This window comes from Nycticebus coucang, chromosome 16, assembly GCF_027406575.1.
Source record: "Nycticebus coucang isolate mNycCou1 chromosome 16, mNycCou1.pri, whole genome shotgun sequence".
NCBI lineage: Eukaryota > Metazoa > Chordata > Mammalia > Primates > Lorisidae > Nycticebus > Nycticebus coucang.
In genome coordinates, this window is record NC_069795.1 from 12,936,192 (window position 1) to 12,951,220 (window position 15,029).

The 15,029-nt window shown below is 40.6% G+C and overlaps 1 protein-coding gene and 1 pseudogene across 8 annotated transcripts in view; both read right to left on the minus strand.

Moving 5' to 3' along the window:
* Positions 1-15,029, minus strand: part of EVA1C (eva-1 homolog C) — a 92,963-nt gene that overhangs the window by 69,505 nt on the left and 8,429 nt on the right. The window contains exon 2 of one of the 8 annotated variants that reach the window (XM_053564754.1): positions 9,015-9,181. The exons of the other annotated variants lie outside the window; for them this stretch is intronic. The gene's annotated coding sequence lies outside the window, so the exon portion shown is untranslated. The remainder of the gene's footprint in view (positions 1-9,014; positions 9,182-15,029) is intronic. 8 annotated transcript variants of the gene reach the window in all.
* LOC128567553 (40S ribosomal protein S29-like) lies at positions 7,094-9,053 on the minus strand (annotated as a pseudogene).

The following is a 15,029-nucleotide window of genomic DNA, read 5'->3' on the forward strand; positions in this document are numbered from 1 at the left end:
CCTCTCCAAGTGCTAGGATTATGGGCATGGACCACCTCACCTAGGCTTTTCAGTTTTTTTAAAAAACATACAGTAATTTTTATTAAGAAGAGAAGATAAAGACACAGAGGACAAAATGTGTACTCTACATAAATATACAAACGATGAGAAAAATCACTGCTCACTGTTTCAATGCACAGGAAAGAAAACAACTAGGAAGGTACATCTTCACAAACAAGTTTTTCCTATTTGTTTTTTATACCCCTAAATCCAGCAGTAAATACTGAATGTGGGAGGCATTTGGGAAGATCAATAATGCCTCTAGGCCCACATTTTGAAAACTGTATTGGAAAAGAAAGGTAGTAAGGTCTTGCAAGAAGATGCTCTGAAAAAATACGTTTATAGTATATTACATTATAGTGTCCCCAAAGTTGCCCCTGAAGTTGCCAAACATAGGAAAAATGGGAAATTGTACGGGGGGCGGAGCAAGATGGCAGCCGAGTAACAGCTTCCTTGCATCTGGGCACCGTGAGTCTGGGGAGATAGGACTCCAGGCATCTCTGGCTGGTGGGAACTGCCTATCATCACTCCTATGAGGATACAGGGAGTCAGCGAGAGACTTCTGGACCCCAAGAGGAGGACTAAAACAGTGGAAAACCGGCAAGTGGTCGCGTGTGTTCAACCCGTCTAAACCCGCCCACAACTGTAAGTTCAGTAGCAGCGAGACTGCAAACCAGAAAGGCCTTACCTGTGAACTCTTTTGATGTCCTTGGACTTGGCACTGAGTTGAACTGCCTTGGGGAAGGCCTGAGTGGGAGTGCGGAGAACTTTGGCCGTTGTCTAGGGCCCCAGTCTGAGCCGCTGAGCCGGACGGAGCTAATAGTGTTTGGCGGTGGGTCACACGGATCCATTGTCAGTGATCTGCCCCGGCAAGCTCCGCCCTCAGGGTAGCAGAGCTAGAAACGGGTGGGAGCTGGTAACCCAGCAACCAAGTAGCCTAAGGGTGGGGTCTGAGCCGCCTTGCAGCCCTAACCCTCAGGGGCAGAGTGAGACCGTTTTTGGCACACTGAGTAAGTGGATAGCCACTTCAGCAGTGATTCCAGCGAGAAAGCTGGGAAAGCTTCTGCTCAGCAAGTTTACAAGTTCAAAGTGCCTTTTAAGTGGGCTGAAGAGAGATTTAGGGTGTCTACCTGCTGGGGTTTGAGAAATCAGCAGCCTCCAGTCGTATCAGAACTGTGACTAACATCTCATACCCCAAAAGACCACGTGTTGCCCAGACAATATTCAACAACATATACAAACTGCTTTGTTTTTGGTTGTGTATTTTTTTTTCTTTTTTTTTTTTTGTTTGGTTGGGTTTTTTGGTTTGTTTATTTTGACGTTGTTGATGTTCTTTTGTTTCTTAATTTCAATCTTTTCCATACAGATCCCTTTTTCTTTCTCAATTTTTCTAGTTTAATTATAATTTCCCATTGCTGCCTTTTTTAATAACTACAACTTCATTTTTGCTAGTGTTTCTACCGCTATCACTTGGTTTTTCACCCAATTTTATCGCCATAAAGTTTTCTGTTTGCTTGTTTTGGTTTGATTTATAGCATTTTTGTCTTTCCTCTCTACTTGGTGGAGGTGGGGTACTGTGTCTGACCAGGTTAGCAAAGAGCTGCTGACCTCAAGGGAACCACCCAACTGGGCACCCAACCCCCAGAAGGTGGGGTTTTTTAAGGTTGTGTCAAAGTACCCTACTGTACACCTATATTGCCCTGTCTCCCTCTTTCTGTGCCTCTCTTCTTTTTGTCAATATTCCTTATCCCTACCCCCTCTCCTTTCTCTATCTTTCTTTTTTTTCTTATCACTCGGTCATCCTTTCTTTCATCCCTTTTTTGCTCTTCAACCTTCTCACCTTTCTGGTCCTGTAACCCTTAGTCCACAGGCACAAGAACTTAAAGAGCAAGAGGAAGTGAAAGGAAAATTAGGGCAAGGAAACAGATAAAAGAAATCACTCATGAGGAAGAATCAGCAGAAAACTCCAGGCAACATGAAGAACCAGTCCAGAACAACCCCGCCAAGGGACCATGAGGTAGCTACTGCAGAGGATTCCACCTATACAGAAATGTTAGGAATGACAGAAAGGGAATTTAGAATACACATGTTGAAAACAATGAAAGAAATGATGGAAACAATGAAGGAAACTGCTAATAAAGTGGAAAATAACCAAAAGGAAATCCAAAAACAGAATCAAATCAGAGATGAACGATATGAAGAATATAAAAAGGATATAGCAGAGCTGAAGGAAATGAAACAGTCAATCAGGGAACTTAAAGATGCAATGGAAAGTATCAGCAACAGGTTAGACCATGCAGAAGAAAGAATTTCAGAGGTAGAAGACAAAGTTTTTGAGATAACTCAGATAGTAAAAGAGGCAGAAAAGAAGAGAGAGAAAGCAGAACGTTCACTGTCAGAATTATGGGACTTTATGAAGCGTTCCAACATACGAGTTATAGGAATTCCAGAAGGGGAAGAAGAATGCCCCAGAGGAATGGAAGCCATACTAGAGAATATTATAAAAGAAAATTTCCCAAACATCACCAAAGATTCTGACACACTGCTTTCAGAGGGCTATCGGACCCCAGGTCGCCTCAACTCTAACCGAGCTTCTCCAAGACACATTGTGATGAACCTGTCCAAAGTCAAGACCAAAGAAAAGATTCTGCAAGCTGCCAGGAGTAAGCGCCAGTTGACCTACAGGGGCAAATCCATCAGAGTGACCTCAGACTTCTCTAATGAAACTTTCCAAGCAAGAAGACAATGGTCATCTACCTTTAATCTACTTAAACAGAACAATTTTCAGCCCAGAATTCTGTACCCTGCTAAGCTAAGCTTCAAAATTGATGGAGAAATCAAATCATTTACGGATATACAAACATTGAGGAAATTCACCACAACAAGACCAGCTCTACAGGGAATACTTCAACCTGTTCTGCACACTGACCACCACAATGGATCAGCAGCAAAGTAAGAACTCAGAAATCAAAGGACAGAACCTAACCTCCACACTGATGCAAAAGATAAAACTAAGCAATGGACTCTCACCAAATAAGATGAATAGAATACTACCACACTTATCAATTATCTCCATAAATGTTAATGGCTTGAATTCCCCACTGAAGAGACATAGATTGGCTGACTGGATTAAAAAACACAAGCCATCCATTTGCTGTCTGCAAGAAACACACCTGGCTTCAAAAGACAAATTAAAGCTCCGAGTCAAGGGTTGGAAGACAATTTTTCAGGCAAATGGAATTCAGAAGAAAAGAGGAGTTGCAATCTTATTTTCAGATACATGTGGATTTAAAGCAACTAAAGTCAAAAAAGACAAAGATGGTCACTTTATATTGGTCAAGGGAAAACTACAACAAGAAGACATTTCAATTCTAAATATCTATGCACCAAATTTAAATGCTCCCAGATTCTTGAAACAGACCTTACTCAGTCTGAGCAATATGATATCTGATAATACCATCATAACAGGGGACTTTAACACACCTCTTACAGAGCTGGACAGATCCTCTAATCAGAAATTAAACAAAGATATAAGAGATTTAAATGAGACCCTAGAACAATTATGCTTGATAGACGCATATAGAACACTCCACCCCAAAGATAAAGAATATACATTCTTCTCATCACCCCATGGAACATTCTCCAAAATTGATCATATCCTGGGACACAAAACAAATATCAACAGAATCAAAAGAATTGAAATTTTACCTTGTATCTTTTCAGACCATAAGGCACTAAAGGTGGAACTCAACTCTAACAAAAATGCTCGACCCCATCCAAAGGCATGGAAATTAAACAATCTTCTGTTGAATAACAGATGGGTGAAGGAAGAAATCAAACAGGAAATCACTAACTTCCTTAAGCATAACAACAATGAAGACACAAGCTACCAAAACCTGTGGGATACTGCAAAAGCAGTTTTGAGAGGAAAATTCATCGCTTTAGATGCCTACATTCGAAAAACAGAGAGCACATCAACAATCTCACAAGAGACCTTATGGAATTGGAAAAAGAAGAACAATCTAAGCCTAAACTCAGTAGAAGAAAAGAAATCTCCAAAATCAAATCAGAGATCAATGAAATTGAAAACAAAAGAATCATTCAGAAAATTAATGAAACAAGGAGTTGGTTTTTTGAAAAAATAAATAAAATAGATAAACCATTGGCCAGACTAACTAGAAATAGAAAAGTAAAATCTCTAGTAACCTCAATCAGAAATGATAAAGGGGAAATAACAACTGATCCCACAGAGATACAAGAGATCATCTCTGAATACTACCAGAAACTGTATGCCCAGAAATTTGACAATGTGAAGGAAATGGATCAATATTTGGAATCACACCCTCTCCCTAGACTTGGCCAGGAAGAAATAGACCTCCTGAACAGACCAATTTCAAGCACTGAGATCAAAGAAACAATAAAAAAGCTTCCAACTAAAAAATGCCCTGGTCCAGATGGCTTCACTCCAGAATTCTATCAAACCTTCAAGGAAGAGCTTATTCCTGTACTGCAGAAATTATTCCAAAAAATTGAGGAAGAAGGAATCTTCCCCAGCACATTCTATGAAGCAAACATCACCCTGATACCAAAACCAGGAAAAGACCCAAACAAAAAGGAGAATTTCAGACCAATCTCACTCATGAATATAGATGGAAAAATTCTCAACAAAATCCTAGCCAATAGATTACAGCTTATCATCAAAAAAGTCATTCATCATGATCAAGCAGGCTTCATCCCAGGGATGCAAGGCTGGTTCAACATACGCAAGTCCATAAACGTTATCCACCATATTAACAGAGGCAAAAATAAAGATCACATGATCCTCTCAATAGATGCAGAAAAAGCATTTGATAAAATCCAGCATCCTTTTCTAATTAGAACACTGAAGAGTATAGGCATAGGTGGCACATTTCTAAAACTGATTGAAGCTATCTATGACAAACCCACAGCCAATATTTTACTGAATGGAGTAAAACTGAAAGCTTTTCCTCTTAGAACTGGAACCAGACAAGGTTGTCCTCTGTCACCTTTACTATTCAACATAGTGCTGGAAGTTCTAGCCAATACAATTAGGCAAGACAAGGAAATAAAGGGAATCCAAATGGGAGCAGAGGAGGTCAAACTCTCCCTCTTTGCTGACGACATGATCTTATACTTAGAGAACCCCAAAGACTCAACCACAAGACTCCTAGAAGTCATCAAAAAATACAGTAATGTTTCAGGATATAAAATCAATGTCCACAAGTCAGTAGCCTTTGTATACACCAATAACAGTCAAGAGGAGAAGCTAATTAAGGACACAACTCCCTTCACCATAGTTTCAAAGAAAATGAAATACCTAGGAATATACCTAACGAAGGAGGTGAAGGACCTCTATAAAGAAAACTATGAACTCCTCAGAAAGGAAATAGCAGAGGATATTAACAAATGGAAGAACATACCATGCTCATGGATGGGAAGAATCAACATTGTTAAAATGTCTATACTTCCCAAAGCAATCTACCTATTCAATGCCATTCCTATCAAAGTACCTACATCGTACTTTCAAGATTTGGAAAAAATGATTCTGCGTTTTGTATGGAACCGGAAAAAACCCCGTATAGCTAAGGCAGTTCTTAGTAACAAAAATAAAGCTGGGGGCATCAGCATACCAGATTTTAGTCTGTACTACAAAGCCATAGTGCTCAAGACAGCTTGGTACTGGCACAAAAACAGAGACATAGACACTTGGAATCGAATTGAACACCAAGAAATGAAACTAACATCTTACAACCACCTAATCTTCGATAAACCAAACAAGAACTTACCTTGGGGGAAAGACTCCCTATTTAATAAATGGTGTTGGGAGAATTGGATGTCTGCGTGTAAAAGACTGAAACTGGACCCACACCTTTCCCCACTCACAAAAATTGATTCAAGATGGATAAAGGACTTAAATTTAAGGCACGAAACAATAAAAATCCTCAAAGAAAGCATAGGAAAAACACTGGAAGATATTGGCCTGGGGGAAGACTTCATGAAGAAGACTGCCATGGCAATTGCAACAACAACAAAAATAAACAAATGGGACTTCATTAAACTGAAAAGCTTCTGTACAGCTAAGGTGACGATAACCAAAGCAAAGAGACAACCTACACAATGGGAAAGGATATTTGCATATTTTCAATCAGACAAAAGCTTGATAACCAGGATCTATAGAGAACTCAAATTAATCCACATGAAAAAAGCCAACAATCCCTTATATCAATGGGCAAGAGACATGAATAGAACTTTCTCTAAAGACGACAGACGAATGGCTAACAAACACATGAAAAAATGTTCATCATCTCTATATATTAGAGAAATGCAAATCAAAACATCCCTGAGATATCATCTAACCCCAGAGAGAATGGCCCACATCACAAAATCTCAAAACTGCAGATGCTGGCGTGGATGTGGAGAGAAGGGAACACTTTTACACTGCTGGTGGGACTGCAAACTAGTACAACCTTTCTGGAAGGAAGTATGGAGAAACCTCAAAGCACTCAACCTAGACCTCCCATTCGATCCTGCAATCCCATTACTGGGCATCTACCCAGAAGGAAAAAAATCCTTTTATCATAAGGACACTTGTACTAGACTGTTTATTGCAGCTCAATTTACAATCGCCAAAATGTGGAAACAGCCTAAATGCCCACCAACCCAGGAATGGATTAACAAGCTGTGGTATATGTATACCATGGAATACTATTCAGCCATTAAAAAAAATGGAGACTTTACATCCTTCGTATTGACCTGGATGGAAGTGGAAGACATTATTCTTAGTAAAGCATCACAAGAATGGAGAAGCATGAATCCTATGTACTCAATCTTGATATGAGGACAATTAATGACAATTAAGGTTATGGGGGGGGGAAGCAGAAAGAGAGAGGGAGGGAGTGGGGTGGGGCCTTAGTGTGTGTCACACTTTATGGGGGCAGGACATGATTGCAAGAGGGACTTTACCTAGCAATTGCAATCAGTGTAACTGGCTTATTGTACTCTCAATGAATCCCCAACAATAAAAAAAAAAAAAAAGAAAAATGGGAAATTGTAGCTAAATGTACATTTATTCATCACAAAATTTTACAAAATATTGTCTACATGCTGGCCACCTCTTTGTAAATTTTTGTAGTATTATTTATTTTTTTAACTTTATGTACACGTATTGGCCATATGTGTACTGAGTTAGCATGGTTTCTTTCATTGCGTCCCCTTAGATAATCCATTCAAGGAAGATTACTTAGTTCAACTTAATGAACCTGATGTCCTTCACGTGCTGAAGAAAGCACTGGTGGCACATATTGAAGCCGTACTTCTGGATCGGACCGTGCCAATTTGAGCAGACGCAGCAAGAGTGAGACCCTGGCTGAATTTTCGAGGGTGGCTCCAGTAGAGCTGCCAGTGTCCCATCTTGCTTTCAGAGTGCAACGAGGAAAAGGTGTAAGTATTTTTTAAATAAAGGTATGTTCAGCTACAATTTCCAATTTTCCCTATGTTTACCAATATCAGGGGTGGCTTTGGGACATCCTGTATATTATAATAAAATATATAGGTAGTCAATGGGCAGCACCTGTGGCTCAGTGAGTAGGGCACTGGCCCATATACCGAGGGTGGCGGATTCAAACCCAGCCCCAGCCAAACTGCAACAAAAAACTAGCTGGGCATTGTGGCGGGCACCTGTAGTCCCAGCTACTCGGGAGGCTGAGGCAAGAGAATTGCCTAAGCCCAGGAGTTGGAGGTTGCTGTGAGCTGTGACACCATGGCACTCTACCATGGCCAATAAAGTGAGACTGTCTCTAAAAAAAAATGTATATATATATATATATATATATATGTAGTCAAAAATGTTTTTACTTGTATTGCTGGAAGCCATATTCAATTAAAAGTCTAATCTCTGCTTAAGAACATGATGTCTTTTAATTAAAAGGGTGTCAAGGGATGAGATGCTTCAGTGTCTTAACGTGAGCTGATTCTGGAAACCAAAGTTCTGTAGCACCAAAGTGAGCGGGAACCAGAAAACGAGCAAAGCCCTCCCGTTGGGCGGCATTCTTACATCACCCACTCGAAAATTAAATCTGAAGCAGAGTTCTGACAGGCCTGCTATTTCTTTCAGTGCCAAGAGCCACACAATAGACCTTTTTTTTTTTTTGTACGAAGTTCTTAAAATGCTTAGAAATTCAGATGGACTGAGTCACGAAACTGTACAAATACTGCACACCCATTCCCGCTGGTGCCCCTGCTCGCGCTCTTGCAAACAATACCACATTTTCTCTCTGTTTGGCAGAAGGAGAGAAATATTTTAAGTAGAGCTGCGACTTGTCTGAAGGAGGGGTGACTGGGGGGAAGCACTCTAAAAGTGGGGGCCACCCCGCAGTCCTGAAGTCTCGTGGCCATTTCGGAGGACCTTGCTGCTCGGTGGCTGGGTTCCTCTTGTCCTCAGTGAAGGGCCCACAGCAGGGCTCAGCTCCATGTCCACAGGTGTCCCACGTGTGCATCACCGCCGCATGGAGAGCCAAGAGCATTGCCGCATAGAGGCAACATGAGGAGTCCGCCCGTAGGTGCTAGGGGCAGGTGGGGTCGTGAGGATGGGAGACAGGGTCACAAGTGGGAGGAGAGGGACTGGGATGCCCTAAGGGAAAGCAGATCCTTACAATCTTCATGACTTTCACTCCCACCCTTTTTAAAGTTCAAATCCAATTACTAGCTCCCCCCCCATGCAATTGGCAATTGTTTAACTAGGATTTCGAAATAATTGAGATGTGTTGCAAATGCATCCTTGCACTGCAAGTGAGCAATCGACTTCAAGTCTGAACACCTCTCCAGGGTGATAATTTAGTTTGACATTAATGATGGCAAATAGTCTAGCAGGTGATGAGGAGAACAAGAGGGTCAAAGACATAGGTATGTTCCTGAGAGGACAGGAAAAGACAAGAACAGCTTGAATAAATGCCTACTGGGCTACGAAGTGTGGAGAAGGATTCCATTTCCCCAGCTTTCTGGAACTGAAGACTCCTTTGGGCTGTAGAAAACAAGGTGAAAGGGCGGCGCCTGTGGCTCAAGGAGTAGGGCATTGGCCCCATATACTGGGGGTGGCGGGTTCAAACCTGGCCCTGGCCAAAAACTGAAAAAAAAAAAAAAAAAAAAGACAAGGTGAATTTGAGGACCAGACCCTTGGAGCTGTCCAGGGACTCAAGATTCAACTCTGTGTTTGAAAAAACTATTTCACTTCCTTCAGGTTCCAAAAAGTGTCAAAAATAAAATGAAGACTAGTCTGCTGATCCAGCCCAGGGATCCTCAGCGTTAGCATGAGGAGTGACTAATTGTTTGCTGCAGGAGGAGCCACTCTGTGCATTACGGGATATTTAGCAGCACTGGGGCCTTTACCCCCTAGATGCCAGTAGCATCCACAGTTATGACAAATAAAACAACCTCCAGACATTGGTAAATATTCCCAAGGGACAAGATTGCCCTAGACTGAGAATAATTGGTTTCAACAGAACATTTGGAAAGCTAAATTTTCACTGGATAAAGACAGCCATCAACTGGAAAGACCAAATGGCATTTTGGTCAATGTTGACAAAACCAAATAACCTACCTTGAAGAGCTAGAGAGAGAGACAAAGAGGTTCAAGGTTTGCCTCCAAGTGCTGATTTACAGCTTCCAGAAGCCAAAATACTATTTTAAAATAATCCTGGGGCACTTAACTTAAAGGAGAAAAAAAAAAAACACAAAGGAAATCAGATAAGAGGGACTTTTGCCCTTGAACTCCAGGGTTTAAAAAAGCTGAACAGGTAGCACCACAGATATGCTTGGTATGGGTTTCCTGCCATGACAATTCTCACATAGGACATACAGCACCAGGGGCTTCAAAACCTTTCTGTGTTCCGGGCCGTGGTGGAGCTGAGTTTTGTGTACAGTCTGACCTGGCCACAAAGCCTTTTCCATTGTTAGTTTTAGAAGGACTATTTAGTCATGCAGGCCTCAGAGAATAGAGGGAGGTCTATAAAAATCATGTCCCCTAATTTCCTACCTAGATGTATGTAGCATATTGAAAATGTAAACTCTAAAGCCAAAGTGACAGTCTTAAAAACAATCAAAGAGAAAAAAATCTTATCTGTACAATGACCATAAAAAGCATGTCAGCCTGAATTTGGGTTCAGTGTGCATTTTTTAATTTAAAAAAGGACTATAAAATTACATGCATTCCTTAAAGTATATCCCTCAAAAGCTGTACAAATTAGCCTTCAAGATAAGATCATACATTCTCATTTTTACCTGTCTCCTGTCAAACAGGCAGGGAGGGAAAAGGACTGGCGACCTGGTATCTCCTGATCCCCAGTACAGTATGATGATTTATGATTTCTAAGCCCGAGAATTTTGGAAGCCTGTGAACATAAATCAAGTGAAAAAAATCTTCCAAGTCAAGAGAAAAAAAGGAGATGACTTGGTAGCACAGTGTGCTCTTCACAGACTGAAACACTACGCTGAAAGCTGTCACGAGTATGCATCCCAGGCCCTTGCAGACAAAAAGGGTTATTTTACTCAGATTATTCCCCCACGTTGCAGGGGAAAAGGGACTCATTTGTAATCATCAAAGGAATGCTGACAGACTTGAAATGAGATTACACTCTATTATACTCATCCGAATTAAAGATTTGTTTTGGAGATCATTCTTAGGTTTCTTCCTCTCTGTTCCTCCAATCCCAAATGAGCTGATTTGTATTCACAGGACATCTGAGGCAGACATGAAATCAGACTGTTCGCAAACATGCGTTTCAGTCTTAGTGGCCTGAGTTTTGAATTTTAATGTTCCCCAGTTTTCTGTGTGTGGAAAACTTGGCTCTCGGGTCAAAACCAACTCCAAGCATCATTTCATTCTCTAACTTGTTAACACTGGAGAAATTCAATTTCAGGGGCTTGAGTGAGCAAGTGATACAGGTGTCATGACCTGTTCAGAAAGAACATGAGGGTTAGAAATTCACATATGGAAATGTAAAACCTACACATTGGCAGAATTGTCCAGAAGGCCTGCAGACATACAGATAAGCCCACAGGTCCTAGCTCTGTGGTTTTGTTATTCTGTGGTTTGGTTACTAGTTTTGGAGAATGTAGAAAATGTAACCTGCTGAATCTATTGTTTACTCCTCCAACTCCTTTCCTAATTGTGTATCTGCGAACCCACTAAGGAACAAGCTTCCTCAGGAGAAGAGTGACTCTTTGGAGGAGCCCTGTATCACACCTACCACAGCATTTGGCACCTGAGAGAGACTCAAGAATGTTTTCCATTCTTCTCCACAAAACTACCAGGTATAGTAACCATAGAACTGAGGGCTACTTGGGGAGGGCCTGAGTATCCCAAATTGGAAGTCTCAAGTCAGTGTAAGAGCTCAAGTGGGTCCAAAAGCATCTTATGACGTTAAATCATCAAAAGAGCAAAATATGTTAGTGAATATCCCTTTCAATGTAAGGAGATGACACTCCCTAAGTAGGAAGATAAAGCAAGGAATGTGAGTAAAGTGCATTAGAAGTTGTACAATTTCTTTGCCCACCATTTTTTTTCTATCTAGCCATGCCTTTATTCTAGACTAGGTGTTCTTCTTCATGAAGTACATCCTTTAGTAGTTTTTTCAGTAAAGATTTATTAGTGGTAAATTTGACTTTATTTCACACTCACTCTTGAAAATGGTTTAGCGGGGTATACACGGTCTGACAATTAAGTTCGTGAACTTGCCACCAGCACTTTACAAACAACTTGGTAAGGTTTCATAACCTTGGTATCTCAATGTCTTACAATTGTGTTCAGGTCGATTGCAGTGGTCTAGCTGAGTGGTGTTCATTATTGCTGTTGTTTTGTGTTTTGGGGTGCCTTTGCGAGAATGTCAAGCTTGAATTAGACCAACAAAAAAATTCAAATATTTCTTGTTAAACATGGCAAAAAAGTGGAAGTGAAATCAGGGACATGTCAGTCTAAGTTTATGGGGATAATGCCATGAAGAAAATAGCAGGGTACAAGTGAATTAAAGTTTTTCTGAGGGGCGAGAGAGAATCACTCATGAAGACAAGTCGAGGCAGCCAGTAATGAGTAGAACTAATGAAACACGCACCGAAATGGTCGGGTAAATGCGAGAAGCAAAGAAGTCCAAGTAAACATTGATAGAAAAACAGTTAGGAAAATCTGAGCTGAAAATCTTGGCCAAAAACTTATAGCTCTTGAATCATGACAATGCATTAGCTCACACAGCACTGTCTATGAGGGAGTTTTTAGCCTGTAAACAAATAAGTGTATTGAAACACCCTTCCCACTCACCTGATCTGGCCCAAAGTAAAGAAATGACTTTTTTCTGTACCCAAAGATAAAGAAAACATTGAAAAGAAGACATTTTGATGACATTCAGGATATCAAGGGTAATATGACAACAGCTTTTTTTTTTTTTTTTTGAGACAGTCTCACTGTGTCACCCTCAGTAGAGTGCTCTGGCATCACAGTTCACAGCAAACTCAAACTCTTGGGCTTAAGTAATTCTCTTGCCTCCTCCTCCCAAGTATCTGGGACAACAGGCTCCCGCCACAACGCCCAGCTATTTTTTGGTTGCAGCCGTCATTGTTTTTTGCCAGGCCTGGGCTGGATAGGAACCCGCCAGCTCTGGTGTATGTAGCTGGCGCCTTAGCCGCTTGAGCCACAGGTGCCAAGCTGACAGTTGGTTTTTGTTTGTTTATCTGTTATTTATTTCTCAGATTCTAGAAAATATTACTTCACTGTCTTCTGGCTGCCACTGCCACTCTCAGATTACATGTTTTTCTCTGATTCTTTTTAAGACTGTCATTTTGTCTTTAGCATTTTACAGTTCTTTTTTTGTTTGTTTGTTTTTGTTTTGTTTTTTTTTTTTGCAGTTTTTGGCCGGGGCTGGGCTTGAACCTGCTACCTCCGGCAGATGGGGCCGGCACCCTACTCCTTTGAGCCACAGGCACCACCCCAGCATTTTACAGTTTAAATATGATACATTTAGGTATAAATTTATTTTATTTACCTTCTTTGGGATGACTGTACCTGAGTCTTTCATCAATTCTGAAAAATTAATTTCAGGATATATCACTTGAATGTTGCCTGTCCCTCATTTTCCTTATTCTCTCTTTTTAGAATACCGATCAGATGTATGTTCTATCTTCATTCCATCCTCATGTCTTACAAATTTTCTTCCATATTTCCCGTGTCTTTGCCTCTTTTTCTTTTGCAGTTTTTGGCTGGGGCCAAGTTTGAACCTGCCGCCTCTGGTATATGGCGCCGGCGCTCTACTCCTTTGAGCGACAGGTACCCCCTGTCTTTACCTCTTTTTCTTCATTCTGGAGAATTTCTCCACCTTTATTTTCCAGATCACTGTTTCTCTCTTCAACCATGTTTAACCTGTTCTTTAACCTAGCCATCAAGCTTTTAATTTCAATGAATACATTTTTCATGCTAGTAGATATATTTGGTCCTTTTAAAAATATGCCTTTTCTTCCTTAATAGCTTTTTGTTCCCTTCTCACGTTTTAGATTCCCTCTTTTATTTTATTTTGTTTTATTCGTTTATTTACTTAGTTTTGAGACAGACTCACTTTGTTGCCCTAGGTAGAATACCATGGCTGTCATAGCTCACAGCAACCTCAAACTCTTGGGCTGAAGTGATTCTCTTGTTTCGGCCTCTCGGGTAGCTGAGACTACAGACACCCACCATATCTATGGATTTATTTTTGCCAGATACTGTGGGACAACTTTATTAGTTTCTGAGCTTGAGATTTCCAGTAAAAGGTAATGTGAATTCAAAACCCAGACCCTCAAAAAGGCAGGCTTCTGGTTACACATTCTCAAGGGAAATTTTTTTTTCCCAATCCTGAGCCCAGACTGAGACAAATTTCCTTGTCATCTTTCCTTATGCAAACGCTGATTTGTTTCATCCTTAAGAAGGTTTAGCTCTTCAAGGTTCTGCCTTTATAGAGAGCTGTTTATTCCAACTCTTCACTTTACACTGGTCTAATGCCTTATCTCCTGCCCTCATGCACCTGTTAAATCCTGGTTGTCAAGACCATCATGCACACCAGGTGTGGCCATAAGGTCATTACCAGCTAACTTCTTTGGTTCTCTGCTCTCTCTTCATTTCTTCCCTGGATATTTCTTCTATTTAATCACTTGCCTATGCATTTAAAGGATGTCTCTTATATTTTATTCAACATTACTAGGTGTTTTGTCAGGGGAAATGATTTCAGAACACCAGTTTCACCATATTTGCGGAAACAGATTACAGATCCAAGTTTATAATCAGTTCTTTGGAGTTGGATGGTACTATCTTTAGACTGGACATGGAATGGATAATATCTGTAAGTTCTTGGAAAGATCTGTCTCTGCTATATTAAGAGATATTTTTAAAAACATGACAGATATTTTAAAAACCAAACAGCTTGAGCAAGAGCAAGACCCTGTATCCACAAAGAATAAAAAAATTAGTGGGGCATGATGACAGGCATCAGTAGTGCTGGCTACTAGAGAGGCTGAGGCAGGAGGATTGCTTTAGCCCCAGAGTCTGAGATTGCAGTGAGCTATGAGGACAACATTGCTCTCTAGCTAGAGCAACAGAGTGAGACCCTAAAAAAAAAAAAGTGAGATTGCTCTAAACTACTTGTAATTTATTTATACTATTTTTTAATCTTAGTATTAGAAAAGCTGCCTGGAGTCAAGGCCCCAAAAGTTACCTTCTCTTTGCCTTAGTTTCTTCAAGTTTTTTTGAGGAAGGGTCTGATTTTAGTCACCTCATCTGACTGGCCTGATAAATAGATGCTCTCAGAAAGGACAACCTCCGTCTCCTGGTAATCTGTTCCCGGTATTTTCCTTTGGCTTCCTTCATTCTCTTAGCCAAACGTTTAGTATATTCTGCAGCCTCCTCCTTACTTTTCTTAGTATGCTGTTTCTTTAGAGGAATATAGCAGCATTTGTGT